Here is a 16,340-nt window from a genome sequence, read left to right as displayed (position 1 = left end):
AAACTGAGATTCATGGACATAGATAAAAGTGAAGTGGTTATCGGGGGAAGGGGATATGGGGGAGTTAGATGGGAGAGTGGGTGGGGGAAGGGTGTAAAAAGGAACAAATATATGGTGACAGAAAATGATTTGACTTTGGGTGATGGGTATGCAAGATAATCAACAGTTCAAATGCTATAGAAATGTTTACCTGAAACCTATATACTCGTATTGATCATTGTCACCCTGTTAAAGTTAATTTTCTAAATAAAATTTTTAAAATTTAAAAAAATAATAAAAAAATAAAAGGACAAAAATAGCACAAACAAACAAAAGAAAACTCCCAATTATCCTCTGAAGTTCAAATCAAATGCCGCTTTGCTGCAGCTTTTCCGACCTCCCTCCTGCACCCGAATCACTGCTGCTTCTGACTTGGGTCCTCACAAGCCTGATGGTGAGTTAAAGGAAGATGTCAGTGAGCCAGACATACTTGGTCTCTTTCTTTCTCTGTCCCCTAAACAAACCCCTTCAAGGAGGGGAGGGGTTCATTTTAATTGGTAAATTGGGGGACAGGACCACACACTCTGTTCAGTCCTTAGTTTTGGAGCCAGGCTTCCCTTTGGAATGCGTGTTCTGCCCTGCTCCCTCTCACAGCCACATCTCACAGGCATGGGTATAGCCCACAGACACCAGGTGTCTGTGAGCATCTGTCTCTTTGAGGGTTCTGAATTAGGAGCTAATTGTTGCTGCACATCCAAGCCTACTTCTCCAGTATCATCAAAACTAGTCAACGTGATATTCAGTTGATGTATAACTATTCACTTGTCTGCCAATGGGTTTATAAATTAAAAGTGTCATTTGTTAGGCACCCCAAACTGCAATTCTTGGCACTTGTCCCACTATGTTATGGTTATCGGCTTAACCTCTCTCATCCACTAGACCATGAGCTTTTTGATGGCCCGAGCCATGACTTACTTATATTTATATCCATAGTAAAAGCTCCAGATATTTATAGGATGGGATTACAATGGTTCTTCAAGGCAACCACCTTCCCAGCCTCTACATGTTTGTAACAACCTCGGAACTGGGTCATTAACACACTTCATTTCAGTTCTACCCACAGTGGATTTGAGTCATTAATTCTTTGCAAATTAAGTGGCCCCTCCATCCATCTCTTTTAAGTTTCTCCATGTTAGTTTCTTTCCTTGAATAAGCATTTGTCTAAGCCATCACGGTGTGTAATTCCGGGGAACATCTTCCACCCAGGACACAGTGCCACCTGGACTGCTGGAGTACCCAGAGACACTGCACAGCAACCTTATTCCTCATTCCAAGGCCAGAGTGCAACCTCCCATGGATGTCAGATTGGTTGGAAATTTTATTTTTTTTTTAATTTTTTTTTTTTGTATTTTTTTTTCTGAAGTTGGAAATGGGGAGGCAGTCAGACAGACTCCCGCATGCGCCTGACCGGGATCCACCCGGCATGCCCACCAGGGGGGCGATGCTCTGCCCATCTGGGGCGTCACTCTGCTGCAACCAGAGCCATTCTAGTGCCTGAGGCAGAGGCCACAGAGCCATCCTCAGTGCCCAGGCCATCTTTGCTCCAATGGAACCTTGGCTGCGGGAGGGGAAGAGAGAGACAGAGAGGAAGGGGGGGTGGTGGAGAAGCAGATGGGCGCTTCTCCTGTGTGTCCAGGCTGGGAATTGAACCCGGGACTCCTGCACGCCAGGCTGATGCTCTACCACTGAGCCAATGAGCCAGGGCCAGTTGGAAATTGTAGTGCTCAACTTTCCTTTACATGAAGCATTCATCTATTGCTCTTAATTGTATTGGATTTACTCCTTCACAAAAAAGGGGGTATCATGCAGATGTTTTTCCCTTAGCTTTTGTTCCTTTACTCCCTTCCCCTTTAAATTTTCCTCCACCCCTTTCCACACCGCACACCGTTGTACTCACATTAATAAGCATATATTCCATGTTGTTTTCTTATCCTCATGCCCTTGATGCTGATGTTGTTCATTTAGACTCTCCTCTGCAACTATCTACACCTACTGAAATGTTCAAGGCCTGCTGTGTTACCATACCTTCTATAAGGTCTTCCATGTGATCCTCCAAAGGATGTGACTTTTCCTTCCTGGAGATCCCATAGCCTCTTTCAAAGCATTTAAAAATGTTATTTGTTTGTTTGTTTGTTTGTTTAATTCAGTGAGAGGAAGAGAGGCAGAGACAGACTCTCACACATGCCCCAATTGGAATCCACCTGGCAAGCTCATTAGGAGGCAATGCTTTGCACATCTGGGGCATTGCTCCGTTGCTCAGCAACTAAGCTCTTCTTAGTGCCTGAGGCAGAGGCCAAGGAGCCATCCTCAGTGCCAGGGACAACTCACTCCAATAGAGCTATGGCTGCAGGAGGGGTGGGGAGAGAGATAGAGAAGCGAGAGGGGGAGGGGTGGAGAAGCAGATGGGTACTTTTCCTATGTGCTCTACCAGGAATTGAACCCAGGACATCCACACACCAGGATAAAGCTCTACCACTGAGCCAACTGGTCAGGGCTTCATTCATTCATTCATTCATTCATTCATTTATATTTAAATTTATATTTTTTAATTTATTGTGTTGACATTGTTTCTAGGGTCCCAGTCAATAAAACACCCTATAGACACCACATAGTGCCCCATGCCCCTTGCAAACTCTTCTTCTATCCCAATTTATCCTCCTTTCCCCCCTCCCCCTACCTCCCCTCTTTTCCTTCTTGCTATCGCTACCTGCTGTCTGTATATATGTGTTATGTATAGATGTTTTCTTGTTTTCTAATTGATTTTATTGGGGTGACAGTGTAATACAGTAATACAGGTTTCAGGTGCTCAATTCTACAACACAGCTATGTACGTCATAGCATTTAAAATTAACTCTCTCATGTTACATTCGTCTCATCTTTCTTCTATGCTATGACTTATCTGAATAAAAGATATTGAGCAAGAGACTTACTCATTTATTTCTTTAAATTTCTGCTGCCTTGAATAGAGTGTCTTTCATAAAGTAAGCACTAATTACTCATATTTAGATTTAAGTTTATATCAAGCTTCAGCTAGAGAGGCAGTGTGTGTGTGAGTGTGCAACTGCACCCACACTTCCCTGCACTCTCACAGGTCTTCGGAGAGCCTCACAAAACACTGCACTCACAAAATAATGGAGAGCCAGTGTGCTGAGGGTTGAGGAGTGACCATTGGCTCTGTGATCCAGGAGTTCTAAGACATAGTATTGCACCTGATGGCCGTGTCATTTTAAAAGCTAGATGGAATCTTCCAGGACAGAAAGATAATTGATGCATTAATGACAGAACACCTGATTTGCTGACTGCCTAAAAGATCCAAATTTCTAAAGCGTCTTAGTTCCAAAATCATGTAAAGTTGATGGATTTTATTCACAGAGTTTTCACTGGAGTATTCACATCTTGAACGACCATGCTCGCGATCCATACATTTTCCTGGACCCTGCTCCTGCCCATCCTTGGCACCCCAGTCCTGCTTGTTTCTGGGAGGAAAGGCTGCCTGCAGAATGACAGTGTTGGCCTTGCAGACACAGATTCAGCTGTGCAGGTAAGTAATTTATTGATCTGTAAAGCACTCCAAGATGCTCTGCAAGGGATTATGTCACACCAACGCCATGCAATAAAATAAAAAATGATGGACTTTGTGAACACAGGGTGATTTAGGGGTTGGAGCTGGAAGTGTGCTTAAAGTACATTTTAAGTGGAAATCAGGTTGGGTAATGAATTACCCTTGCTTTGGAAGGACTTACTGGGAGTTCATTTTCCTGGCTTCTTACATGATAGCTAATCTGCTAATCATACACTAGAGAACAATGGACAGTCCCCCAAGCAGAATAGAAGGTGGTTTGGGCCAGAGCTCACAGCAAAGTAAGTATATTAAATGAGACAATCACACCACAGCCTTGGAAGAATCATCTAGAATTTTCTCCCTCCCCCAACAACTGGAAAGTATCCAACTCATGAAATTGACATTGGTGAAATGCTTGCTGTTCTTTTAATTCTGTCTAAGATTATAACTTGATGGTGGAAAGTTTCCCCTGGATAAGTTTCAAAGGTGGACCATTCACAGCAGCGAGCTGAGGTGATCTGGCCAGAGGTGCAATCTCGACTAGCAGAACTAAAGCATCATGGTGCCTAAGATGCTAGCGGATGAGAAGTATCATTTTCTAGGTGGCAACTCCTGACACATTGTCAGTATTTAAAATGAAATTGAATTAATAGGGATGTACTGGGGTTTTAGCTAATCTATGGTCACAAAGAGGTTTGGACCAACTGAGAATGGGTTTCTTATAATCTTATCTTTTCCCATGGATACAGACTACATCTTATCTCTTTCCCTGCTGCAGGCTGTTTGAAACATACTAGGATTGCTTTGTTTGTTTTTGTTCACTTTCCCCTCCCTCCCTCCCTCCCTCCCTCCCTCCCTCCCTCCCTCCCTTCCTTCTTCCTTCCTTCTTCCCCATTCATTCATTCATTCGTTCATTCATTCATATCCACTGACTAATTTCTACACACCAGGATTATTCATAGCGCTGAGAACACAGCACTGAAAGGACAGTCCTTGCCCCCAATGGAGTCACAGTCTAGCAATGTGAAAACAAGTACAGAAGCATGTCCCTTTCATGTGACACAGAAAAGTAAATAAAGTGTTAAGGTGATACAGAGGAGAGACACCTAAGCCAGCCTGGAGAGGGATAGATTCCATAGAAGGCTTTGTGGGTGTGTGACACTTAATTTAAGCCTCAGATGAAAAGTAAAAGTTAATTCTGAGAAGAAGAGAAGGAAAGACACACAAGGCAAAAAAGATCAGAAAAAATTCACAGACACAATCATTAACATAGGAATAGCTGCTATTGGAGCCTGGGCCAAAAGTCATTCAGTAGAGATTTAGTGAACAACTACTGTATACACAACGGTGTATTAAGTACGCAAATGGTATGCAGAAGCATACAGCTTTTGGACCTCCGTGAATTTACAATCTGTTTGAGGAAACAGCGCATATAAATATCTCGGAAAGTTGAACAGCAAAGCAAAAATTTTCACACAATGACACGTGATTGAATGTGAAATGAAGGACACAAAAATTAAGTTCTGTGAGTTAGTAGAGAGAGGATCATAGAAAGCAAGTGCGTCAGAATGGTTTCACCTCAGGGAGAGGGTCTATTTTGGACATCTACAAATGAGAAGCAGCCGTGTAGGCAGAAAATGTGAAGCTGCTTCAAGAGAGACATAATTACTTGGGCAGAGAAGGTTAGGCAGGAATCCATGGCATATATGAAGCTATGAAGTCTGTATTACAGGAGGCAATAGTCAGTAGTGGTTGAGATCCTGGTTCTGCTTTGTTCAAGCTGGGTAACCTGGTCCAAAAAACTTGACCTCTCTGTGACTTGTCCATCTATACAATGGACCTGACAATTACACATACCTCTGAGAATTCTTTTGAGAATTTAAGGCTTAAGTTTATAAAATACACTGAGAGGAGCTCCTAAAAATATAAAGTGCTCAATAACTGAGTTTTATACTGTGTGTGCTTGGCAAATACATGCATGTAGTTTCAACACAGATGATCAATAAGTTTTAACCAACTCAAGGAAGAATGGGATACAAGATCAATGAACAGACCAGAGCCAGGTGATGGAATGACCTAAATGTCTAGGTCCTGGATTTTAACTCTATCCTATAGGTAATGGCAAACGTGTAACATTTTTTTAATGACATTCTATATATTTTATTTTATTTATTTATTTTCCTTCATTTTTCTGAAGCTGGAAACAGGGAAAGACAGTCAGACAGACTCCCGCATGTGCCCAACCGGGATCCACCCGGCAGGCCCACCAGGGGCGACGCTCTGCCCACCAGGGGGCGATGTTCTGCCCCTCTGGGGCGTCGCCATGTTGCAACCAGAGCCACTCTAGCGCCTGAGGCAGAGGCCACAGAGCCATCCCCAGTGCCCGGGGCCATCTTTGCTCCAATGGAGCCTTGGCTGCGGGAGGGGAAGAGAGAGACAGAGAGGAAAGTGCGGCGGAGGGGTGGAGAAGCAAATGGGTGCTTCTCCTGTGTGCCCTGGCCGGGAATCAAACTCGGGTCCTCCGCACACTAGGCCGACGCTCTACCGCTGAGCCAACCGGCCAGGGCGACATTCTATATATTTTAAATGTAGTTTAAACAAAATGATCTGGTAACAACACATCAAAGTGAATAGTACAGACAGAAATTGGAGTCAGAGAAAAATCAATCTATAGGAGTAATATTTGAGGTCTAGAGCTGGCTCCATAAGAATGGAAAGAAAAGGACAGATCTGAGAGGAATATGTGCTGGAACTTGATGATTGCTTGGATGGGGGATGGGGGCCGGGGAACACAAGAGTCAAAGGTGAACCTCACGTTGTACGAGTGCAGCTGGGGGCCTGCGCTAGCTGATCCTTAGGTGTTACAGAACTATTTTCGGGAAGCGAGAATAGTTTGATTACTTTGATTCTGTTTTAGATACGCTATGGTGATATGAGAAGGGGACAAGATAGGGCGAGATGCAGACGGACAGAACTGTTCTGTCAGCAGTTGAAGTTGTATCATCAAAGGCCTGGGGGGGGGCTTTGAGATCTATTAGGAATTCATGGTTCCTTAAAAAAAGAACATGCATGTGACATCTGTGTTGATGTTTGAGGTCTACACCTAGAAGAGACACGCGTATGCACACAAGGAGACCAAGAACTGGTTAGGTTGTGTTTGGGAAACAAGGCAGAAAGAAGCTTGATGAGCCACACTCTGGATACAGTTTTCCCATTTAATACATTATGTTAAGGTTTAATTTGGCTTGTATTGAATTCTAATTCCAATGTGTAAATAGTTAAATAACATAATTATTAAATCAGTATTATAGGGAACTTCCCCACTCTTGGTTTAGCTTCCACTGCCCAGGTGTTAAGTTTTAATAATTATGTCATTAATAAATAGCAATTTGCTGTTTTTAGCACCCAGTAGATATCCTATTAAATCCAAATTAAGATGCTTTATTAAGCACTGCACAGTCCTGTGCGGCTGAGCATGCACACGAGCTGCTTGGACCAGGTTACTCTGCACGGCACATGCAGATCTATGTATCCCAGGCGGCTTCCTTTGCTGCCAGTGGCACTTTCCCTCCCTCCCCCCCCCCCCCCGCTATAATGAAGACCTGAGATGCCCATGGTAACTCAGTACAGTTTCCACAATGAGAACTGCATCATTGCTGGGGCTGCAGGACGTTCGTCTTTACGGAATTACAAGGACCAATGAAGAGTACCTTCGATGTTCCTAACTTCCAGATCCTATGCAGAGACACTCTGTGTCAATAGCCTGGTGCAGGAATTTTCGATCTGGATCAGAAAATTCTTAAAGACGCAACCAAGTTGATGTTGGTTTGTGGACCAATCCATCATTTTCCATTGTCCACCCTACAGCAAGGCAGACTCTAATGCAAAGTTGGCTTATTAAGGTGTGAATTCAGGCTGTGGAAATTATGCTTCTCTTATCCAGACTGAACAAAGAGATGAGTCCACTGTGGAGCACGAAGACAAAGACCTTCTTTGGTTTCAAAGACCCTTTATGATCCAGATCCTGCCTTCCTATCCACACACAAGCCTTGTCATTCTTTTTCTCACTTCACTGGCCTCTTTTCCTCCCAAAATACCACGCCATTCCTTGACTCAGGACCTTCCTGCTTGCCTTTCCTCCTGCTCTTCACCTGGTTCATTCTGTCCTTTGCTCTAAATCTTTACTCCTCTAGGAAGCCTTCCTTGTTCACTCTTTCTAAACTAAAACTAACTCCCTATACTATGTAGATTGTTGTATAAGTGTCTGTTCTCACAAATAAAATACTTGTCATTGGTTGTTTTGTTCCTTGATGTGTTTGAAACATTCCATAATATCTGGTATAGTTTGTGTTCAACAGATTTTTGTTGAATAAATGAGTGTTTTTACAAGGCTGTGATAAACTGCCATAGATAAACTTGCTCAAGGTCTTTAGCCTCCAAAGAATCTCAGCATCTATAATAATGCTGACAATTAGCATTTGTTAAATACCTGCTGGGTAACTGGTATTTTGCATATATTACCTTTATTGTACCTCTGCATTAACTCCACAAGTAGATATTATTTCTTAAGTGACTAACTGTCCTGGTTCCCTAGCACTAAGGGGTTTCCCAGAACATGAGACTTTCAGTGCTCAGTCAGAAAAGTTTCAGGCAAATGGGGAAGTGTTGGTCACCCTAATTATTTCAAAGAAACTTATCAAAGAACACTTCATTAAAAATTGCAGAGTTACAGAGTGTTTTAATAAGGGATTATAGGTTAGAAAGCAAAAGCACACAGAATCATGGATGCATACATAAAAAGACAAACAGAAATGAAATATATATATACATATATATGCATATATATGTATATGTATATTATATATACACACACAAACACAGATATATGCAACGATACGTTATGAATCTCTGTTGTGAATTCAAAATTTTACAAAGCACTTGACTCCACTGATTGGTTTAATCTCACAAGAACCCACTGAGGCAGTACTATTATTCTTATTTACAGAGAAAAAAGAAAACTAAGACTTCCTGAGATTTCAGTGGTTTGCTCCAGGTCATCCGGATAATAAGTTTCCAAAGTGGGACCCGAGTGTAGATTGTGTATGCTCCCAAATCTATTGTTCTCTTCACACAAAATTAAGTCCATAGAGTGCAGCCTCCCCACACACTGTTCTTTGGATCCTGCTGATTCATGCAGCCACGTGGAAATCCAGTCCTATACCAGCATCCTCTTTGAAACTCCATGTGAACATCTTTGTACCCATTGTACAGTTAGGAACAAGGCTTCTATCAATATTTTCATTACAGATGGTGTTATTCTTTATAAAAAGACTGGGTGGGAGGTTTCATTAATGCATTTTTTTGGTCCCTCCCACATTTGCATAAATATCTCCTCCACCTCCCTGCTTCATCACCAGCACTTCTGCGGCACCGTGCTCCCCTCCACCCTCCTCTCCCTGTGCTCTGCAGCGAGTGCTGGGGCTTCTGGGGCAGCTTCCATCAGAGGCAGCACTGCAGCTGCTGCTCCTGCAACCAGGTGTCCTGCCTGCCTCTATGCCAGGGACACAGCCAGTTAAACCACTGCAGAGTTCACTGAGCGGATATTTGGTTTATTTACTGAAGCCTATTCAGTCATTGCTTCCTTCCTTCTGTCCTTCCTCTTGGACTTCCTTCTTTCCTTCCTTCCATCTTCCTTCTGCCTTCTTTCCAACAGAAGCATTTTGGATGGCAGAATATATATCCTGGAGTTGTGGGATTTGTGGAATCTCTTTTGATAAAAAGAACCCTAAGCTTTACCTCAGATCTGCTATGAAGCCCAGACTCAACAATTACTAGCTGCAAAATTCATGCAAATCATTTAACTCTGATTATTTTAATTCTATTAACAGCTATCTCGCTACTTAAAATAAACGCTCCATGGATCAGGGGGAAAAAAGCTATGAGAATTAAATGTTAAACACAAAGTACTGTTCCAATGTGCTTTGTTCGTGTTACTAAAAATGCAAACCTCTGGACATTTGGGGAAATATGAGAAGAAATATGACATTAAGTGCACTTAGGGGTGTTCAGTGTGCAGGTTGAGAGAAACATGCCTTCCCCTCACCTCCCAGGCCAATGCCAAGCACTGCTGCGGAAACCCCGTGGTTCTGTGAAAACAGCACCTGTGAGAGCACAGGGTGCAGCCTGCGTGGGGACCCTTCTTCCTGGTCAGCAATGTGCTGCTGCTTTCCCTTCCCAGACAGGACAGGTCAGATGGCATTCAGAATCCAAAATTAGAATCTGGACGCACTGAGGACTCCTTGGTGACATTGCCCCGGGCAGATTGTTATTTCTTTTACCCGAACCTTGTGTCATTTCTTACATCTCTTTCTTTCTCTGTCTCCATAATAAAACCATTCATGTTTGCTGGAAAATCATGAAGCTCTGAGAGAAAAGCTAGTGATTTATTTGGGATTAGTCATAAACCACTGGTTCAGAAGTTTGGAATGTGTTCCTTTCAGGATCAGCTGAAATGTGGAAGGAAGTTTTTATGAGCTCTGTTCCCTGACCCAATTTAGTAGTTTCTGATAGAGACATAGGAGAGTGAAGTAAACACTGTGCATTCCTCACTCCATACTTTTCTGCTTCTGGGCACATTAGTGTCCATTGGATTTCACAGCAACCAACCTGTAACCATGTGTGCTCCACCATGTTTGGCAACATCCCAAAATTTGTTAAAATGTATTTCTTCATCAATTGTTTAATGTGGGAACATTGGGGAGTTATTGCTAATCATGATATGGATATTTTTCAGCTTCTAGCGTAATGGCACATGCCTTGGGTTAATGCACACAGCTGGCTTCATGCCCTATCCCCTAAATAGGAGCATCTTTTTTTTTTTATTTTTTAAAGGGGTAGGAAAGAGATGAGAAGCATCAATTTGTAGTTGCTTACCCTAAGTTATTTTTAGTGCTTGCTTCTCATGTGTGCCTTGACTGGGCAGCTCAAGCCAAGCCAGTGACCCCTTACTCAAGCCAGTGACCCTTGGTCTCAAGTCAATGACCTTGGGATCATGTTGATAATCCTGCTCTCAAGCCAGAGATCTCGATCTCAAGGTTTCAAACTTGGGCCCTCAGCATCCCGAACTGATGCTCAATCCACTGTACCACTACCGTTCAGGCAGGACCAGTTCATGAAGGGAAGAGAGGCAGAATGGGAAGGGAAGGACGACTGAGCAACTTCTAGGCTGAGCACTTTGCTTGGGGTTAACATTTGCTTCTTACTTTTAAATTCTCATAATAACTCACAGACAATATCCCCATTACTCAATAAAGATGGAAAAACTCAGAGAAATGAAGCAGCTAACCTCATCATACAGGAAGTCAGACAATGGCTATTTCTTTAATAAGGTGTACCTAAAAATTTAGCTAGTCTGACCAGACAGTAGCACAGTGGATAGAGCGTCAGCCTGAGACACAGAGGACCCAGGTTTGAAATCCTGAGGTCTCTGGTTTCAGCCCAAGGTCGCAGGCTTGAGCAAGGGGTCACTGGCTCAGTTGGAGCCCCCCAGTCAAGGCATATATGAGAAAGCAGTTAGTGAACAACTAAGTAAGGAAGAATTGATGTTTCTTATCTCTCTGACTTCCTGTTTATCTGTTTCTGTCTCTCTATCTCTCTCTCTCTCTCTCAGAAAAAAAAAGCTAAATGTTATACAAACTAGAGGTCCTCAAAAATTAGAAAATAACTCTACCAAAAGGGAGCCAATTAATAACTGGATTGACCTATATAATTTCATAAGAAACAAAAGAGAAACCCAGGACAAGATTACTTTATTATTACTATTCCTGAGGAAGAAAATGAATATTTGTTGAACACTTAATAAGTACTAGATACTTTCCTCATATTTTCCCATTTAACCTAGAACACTGTTTTAAATAGCTAATAATATGCTCAAAGCCACTAAGGTAGAAAATAGCAGATCTCAGACCTGACCTTTTCTCTTTATTTATTATTATTTTTATTTTTTATCAAAGGTATGGGAGTGACATTGGTTAATACATTATGTAAGTCTCAGGGGTGCAGTTCTATCAGGTCTCCTCCCATCACCATTTATCCCCTTTACCCTCTCACACCTCCCACCACATTGCTGTCTATGAGTTCTTTTCCTTGCTTAATGGCTTCATCATTTTCACCCAGCCCCCTAACTCTTCCCCTCTGACAGCTGTCAATCTGCTTTCTGTATCTATGAATCTGTTTCTGTTTTGTTTGTTAGTTTATTTTGTTCATTAGGTTGCACATGTGAGTTAAATCCTATGGTTCTTGTCTTTCTCTGACTGGCTTATTTCAGTTAGCATAATACTGTCCAGGTCAGATCTAACCTCTTCCTACAGGGTTTTGGGATCAAATAAAATATGTAGGTATTATTAAAAGAATTAATGAACTGCTAATCACTCTACAGATAAATGCTTTTGTGATTGAGATAATACAGAGTTCAATCAATTGGTGGTAAACAGCGTAATTACCTGTTGTAAAAACCAACGTGAATTGCTAACCTGGCTTTCTTTATAGCACACCCATAACATCATTTGATATGCACAATTTCTTCACATACACCTCTCAGGTAGGGGCTGAAAAGTAGTTGTTTCTAATTTCTCCTCACCAGGAATTGTTTATTCCTGTTGTTCCCACCAGCCAGAGCTGTACCCTGCCCTTAGATGCTCAGCCTCAAGGTTGCTTTAAACAGTTTCTTCTGTCCCTGGGCATCTGGCATCTTACTAGATATGTTTCTCTCTTCCGAAAGCAAGAGGGCAGCTGATGTCCATGCAACTCAAATGACCAGCTAAGAAAAGTGACAGAACTGCTTCTGTGATTTGGATCGTGTCCCAAATCTCACCAGCTGCTTCTCTCCTCCAGAAAGACTTTTTACACAAGTTCCAAAAGATATTCAGAGAAAGGAGACACAGGCTCCCACATGGCTCATGACACAGTGTCAGGTAGCCATGGCAGCCCTGAACTTAGAAGGAGGGACCCTTCAGACTCACTTCAGTTTGAGGGTCTGCAGTTCTTGCGGTACCACTTGATTTTCAACAGGGGTCACTGTCATCCAAATTAGAAGAGGTTAGCTAAGTCTTCCCTTTCAGACAGATGTTTTTGCTTCTGCTCAGAAACTCGCCTTGTGGAGATAAAAATGTCTTTCTACACCAGTCAGTGCCTTCAGCAACCCTAAGTTGAAGTTCACATTTCGCCATTTTGAGACAGCACCAGTAATCAAGTATGTGCATGTCTATGTCATCATAATCCCTAGGACTCTCGGCAATGCTCCCCTGTGCTCGTATTCTCCTCTTGCTGTTTAGATATACCATGTAGATGGGTTCCCATCATTCCTGCCTTACAGGCTTGCCCCACTCAGGTCAGATGGAGGCGGCAGGGCAGAGACAGAGCGCCTGCCTCCCGGTGCTCCTGCGGTTGCCCTGCACAAGCCTGCATGTCTGGGTTGTCACTTGCTGGCCACCAACAGCGCCAAGCTCACTTACATTGTCAGCTGCTTCCATGGCCTCATCAGCACTTTAATGCCTAGTTGTCTGAAAGCACTGGTTGTTATGCACTCAGACACAAGCCGTAAAACCCTAGGCAGCAGAAAACTGTGCTGACTGCAGTGGGAAGCCTGTGGTGAAGTCCTCCTCACCACACCATGACCGTGGTATGGGACCAATTCTTCCAGACTGTTCTCTGCCCCCAAGTACCTGCAAGGCTGAGTTCAGAAGAAGGTGGTACTGAAGGGAATTTCTACCTCTCTCCATCAGAGTACCAACATCGCTTAAGCTGAAAACTTGAAAGCTTGAGTAATTCTCACACTCACTGCACCACCATCTTTGGGAATAACTTAAGCAAGTGAAAGAAACATCCCATTATCTGGCTGTGAGTCCTGAAGCCCAGGAAGTGGCCCCACTGCTGTCCAGAGTAACCTGTCAGTTGGTTTATACTGATTTTTTGTTCTGAGGATTTATTGCCACTAAATCCTTCATAAAGGTTAAGGTCTACAAAAGATCAAGGTGAAGCTTCATACCCTCTGGCACAAGGGGTGGAGAGGCAGGCTGGTTTGTTTCAAGCTACAAGTTTTCAGCCAGGGCAGAGGCTCTGTTAATCCCCTGTGAAATGTCACCGGGCTAGAAGAAGTGAGAGAGAGCAGTTGGGGAAAGAAAAAAAGTTTCAACATGAGTTCTTGTTAACACAAAGCTTGTCAAACACATCACCTAGAAAGACCGAATGTCTTTATTAGATTCCTTGATCTCCCCCCGAGATTGGAGGGACAAAACCAGTTGCTTCTCGGTGGAGATGCCATCATCCAGAAACTAATTAAAGGCTACATGGGAGCTGGGGCTCTACCCTCGACTCCAGAGAAGAAAATGCACTAGCTACAGAAGTAATGTATGTGTGTGTGTGTGTGTGTGTGTGTGTGTGTGTGTATATATATATATAACATATATATTATACACACAGATATACATATATACATACACACATATAACATATTTATTATGTATATATAATTAATGACCTTTATATCAAAAGGGGCAAGTTGGAAATCTGACAGTAATGCTCTCTCTCCCCCCTCAGCTCACAGCGGGCAGCAGCAGGCTCATCAGAATGTGGCTGCATCTTGACAGGAGGCCATCTGCTCCCAGCATCACTCAGGAATGGGGTTTCTCCTTTCCTTGTACAGCAGAGTGGGGGGCACCTGACCAGTTACTAGGGAAAATACAATTGTATGGTCCTCATGCCAGCATCTGCCCTGGCCTAGAAGAGCTGCAAGGGATATGTATCTCTGAACAACATCCATTTATCTGCGCACCTTAGAAAGCCCGGCCACTCTGTCCAAAATATGTCCAGTCACAGAAAGGTATATAGACGCAGGTACTGTGTGCTTCATGCCTGACAAAAATTCAGAACCTAAGTCCCTTGACATCCTCTACCATAAAATAAACCTCCTCCCTACACATCAGGCAGACAACTGTATTCCACTATACATCACAACCACCCAAACTCTCTACACGTGACATTTTTTTCTATTCCTGGACTCCAACCGGTGCTTTATGATGTTTTACATTGCATTACTCAGAGTTGCTCTCAGAATAAAATTTTAAAATCCAGATGTTGTCGTTCAAGGCCCTCCATCATTTAGATCTAATCCTCTAGCCATCCAGATTATGTGCCAGCATGACATTCTCAGTTACTTTCCTGACTCCGTGTCTTTGTTTAGGATGCTCCTTCTGCCTCTTACCAGACACTTCTCAGCAGCACTCGTATGTGACGTGGCTCATCATTCAAGCTCATCATTCAGGTCTCCCATCTACGCTGTTTATGACCACTGCCTCTCCGGCCCCTTGTACTCTGCTGTTATCTTAGCACAGGCTTCACATATTATTTAGGACTGCAATTTTCTCTTCTTCTCTAGTTGGTGAGGGTGTTAAGGTCTGCCATCATGCCCTCACCTTTGTGTCTCCAACGGTACCAAGTCCTGGGCCCTCCATGGGACAGACTCTTAATGCCTATTGGCTGAATAACCAATTAATTGTGAATGAGTTGAGTGGGTTGATATTTTAATTAAATTTTTTAAATTTATTGATTTTAGAGAGAGAGGAAGGGAGAGCAATAAAAATATTGATTTGTTGTTTCACTTATCCATGCATTCACTGGTTGACTCCTATATGTGCCCTGACCGGGGATCGAATACACACCCTTGGCATATTGAGTCAATGTTCTAATCTACTGAGCTACCCTGCCAGCACATGAGTAAATCCATTTAAAAGCTCAAATGTTTGCTGGCTCCCACCATACAGGGAACAAAGTTTAAAGTCCTTGGTTTGAGACATCAGGCCACCTCTTCTCTCCCACTTACTTTTCTATTCTACTCTCTAATTATTCTTGACCAAATATTATATACTTCGCTTTATTTCTGAATACATTAGTATGCCCTGAGGACCATCTAAAAATCTCCAAATATTACTGCAGCCAAGAACTCAGGCTCCAGAGACAATCAAATTCGGGCTTCAATCCTGGATCTACTCTCTGTTAGTCATTTATTTTAGAAACAGCTACTCAGTGTCCTCATGTGTAAAGTGCATATAATAAATACCTACCAGGTAGTTATGATGAGTGATTAAAAATATTCATATAAAATGGTCAACACATGTGAAGTGGTCAAAAATAGAAACATACATACACGAACATGAATGATCACCACTCCAACTAGAATGGTTTTGCCCAATCTCTGTGTAAACAAATCCAAGGTGCTACAGCTGCCTAATTCTAGTGGCCAATTTTCTGCCCTTGTTATTACTAATCATTCAGCAGCACTTGACCCAGATCTGTACTTTCTTCTTTGGCCTGGCAATATTCTCTTCTTGTTTTCATCCCACTTGACTGTCCACTCCTGCGCGATCTCAAACTCTAAAGGTTGGCAGGTCCTCTCGCTGGATCATTGGTCTCTTCTCTAACTAAAACGCTATACTATGTCGGAATGTCTTTATCTACCATCAAATGCTCATGGTCTCCAAATCCATGCCCCAGACCTGATCTCTCTTCTTTACTCTCACATATCAAATTCTGCATTCAACACTTTTTCACTGTGTGGACATAGATTTCCCCACTCTGTAGAAAAATATGATGTAATAATTACTCTTCCTCTAAGGCTATTCTGGGGATTTGATAAGTCCATACACATAAAGAGCTTAGAATGATACTGAGAATGGAGTGTATG

At 42.7% G+C, this 16,340-nt stretch overlaps 1 protein-coding gene across 6 annotated transcripts in view; it reads right to left on the bottom strand.

Annotated features, from left to right (window-relative positions):
• Nucleotides 1-16,340, bottom strand: part of NTM (neurotrimin) — a 1,036,467-nt gene that overhangs the window by 124,352 nt on the left and 895,775 nt on the right. The gene's annotated exons all lie outside the window — the stretch shown is intronic.

This window comes from Saccopteryx bilineata, chromosome 2, assembly GCF_036850765.1.
Source record: "Saccopteryx bilineata isolate mSacBil1 chromosome 2, mSacBil1_pri_phased_curated, whole genome shotgun sequence".
Taxonomy (NCBI): domain Eukaryota; kingdom Metazoa; phylum Chordata; class Mammalia; order Chiroptera; family Emballonuridae; genus Saccopteryx; species Saccopteryx bilineata.
The sequence above is the reverse complement of the archived record's forward strand: the minus strand, read 5'-3'. Positions and strand labels throughout refer to the sequence as shown.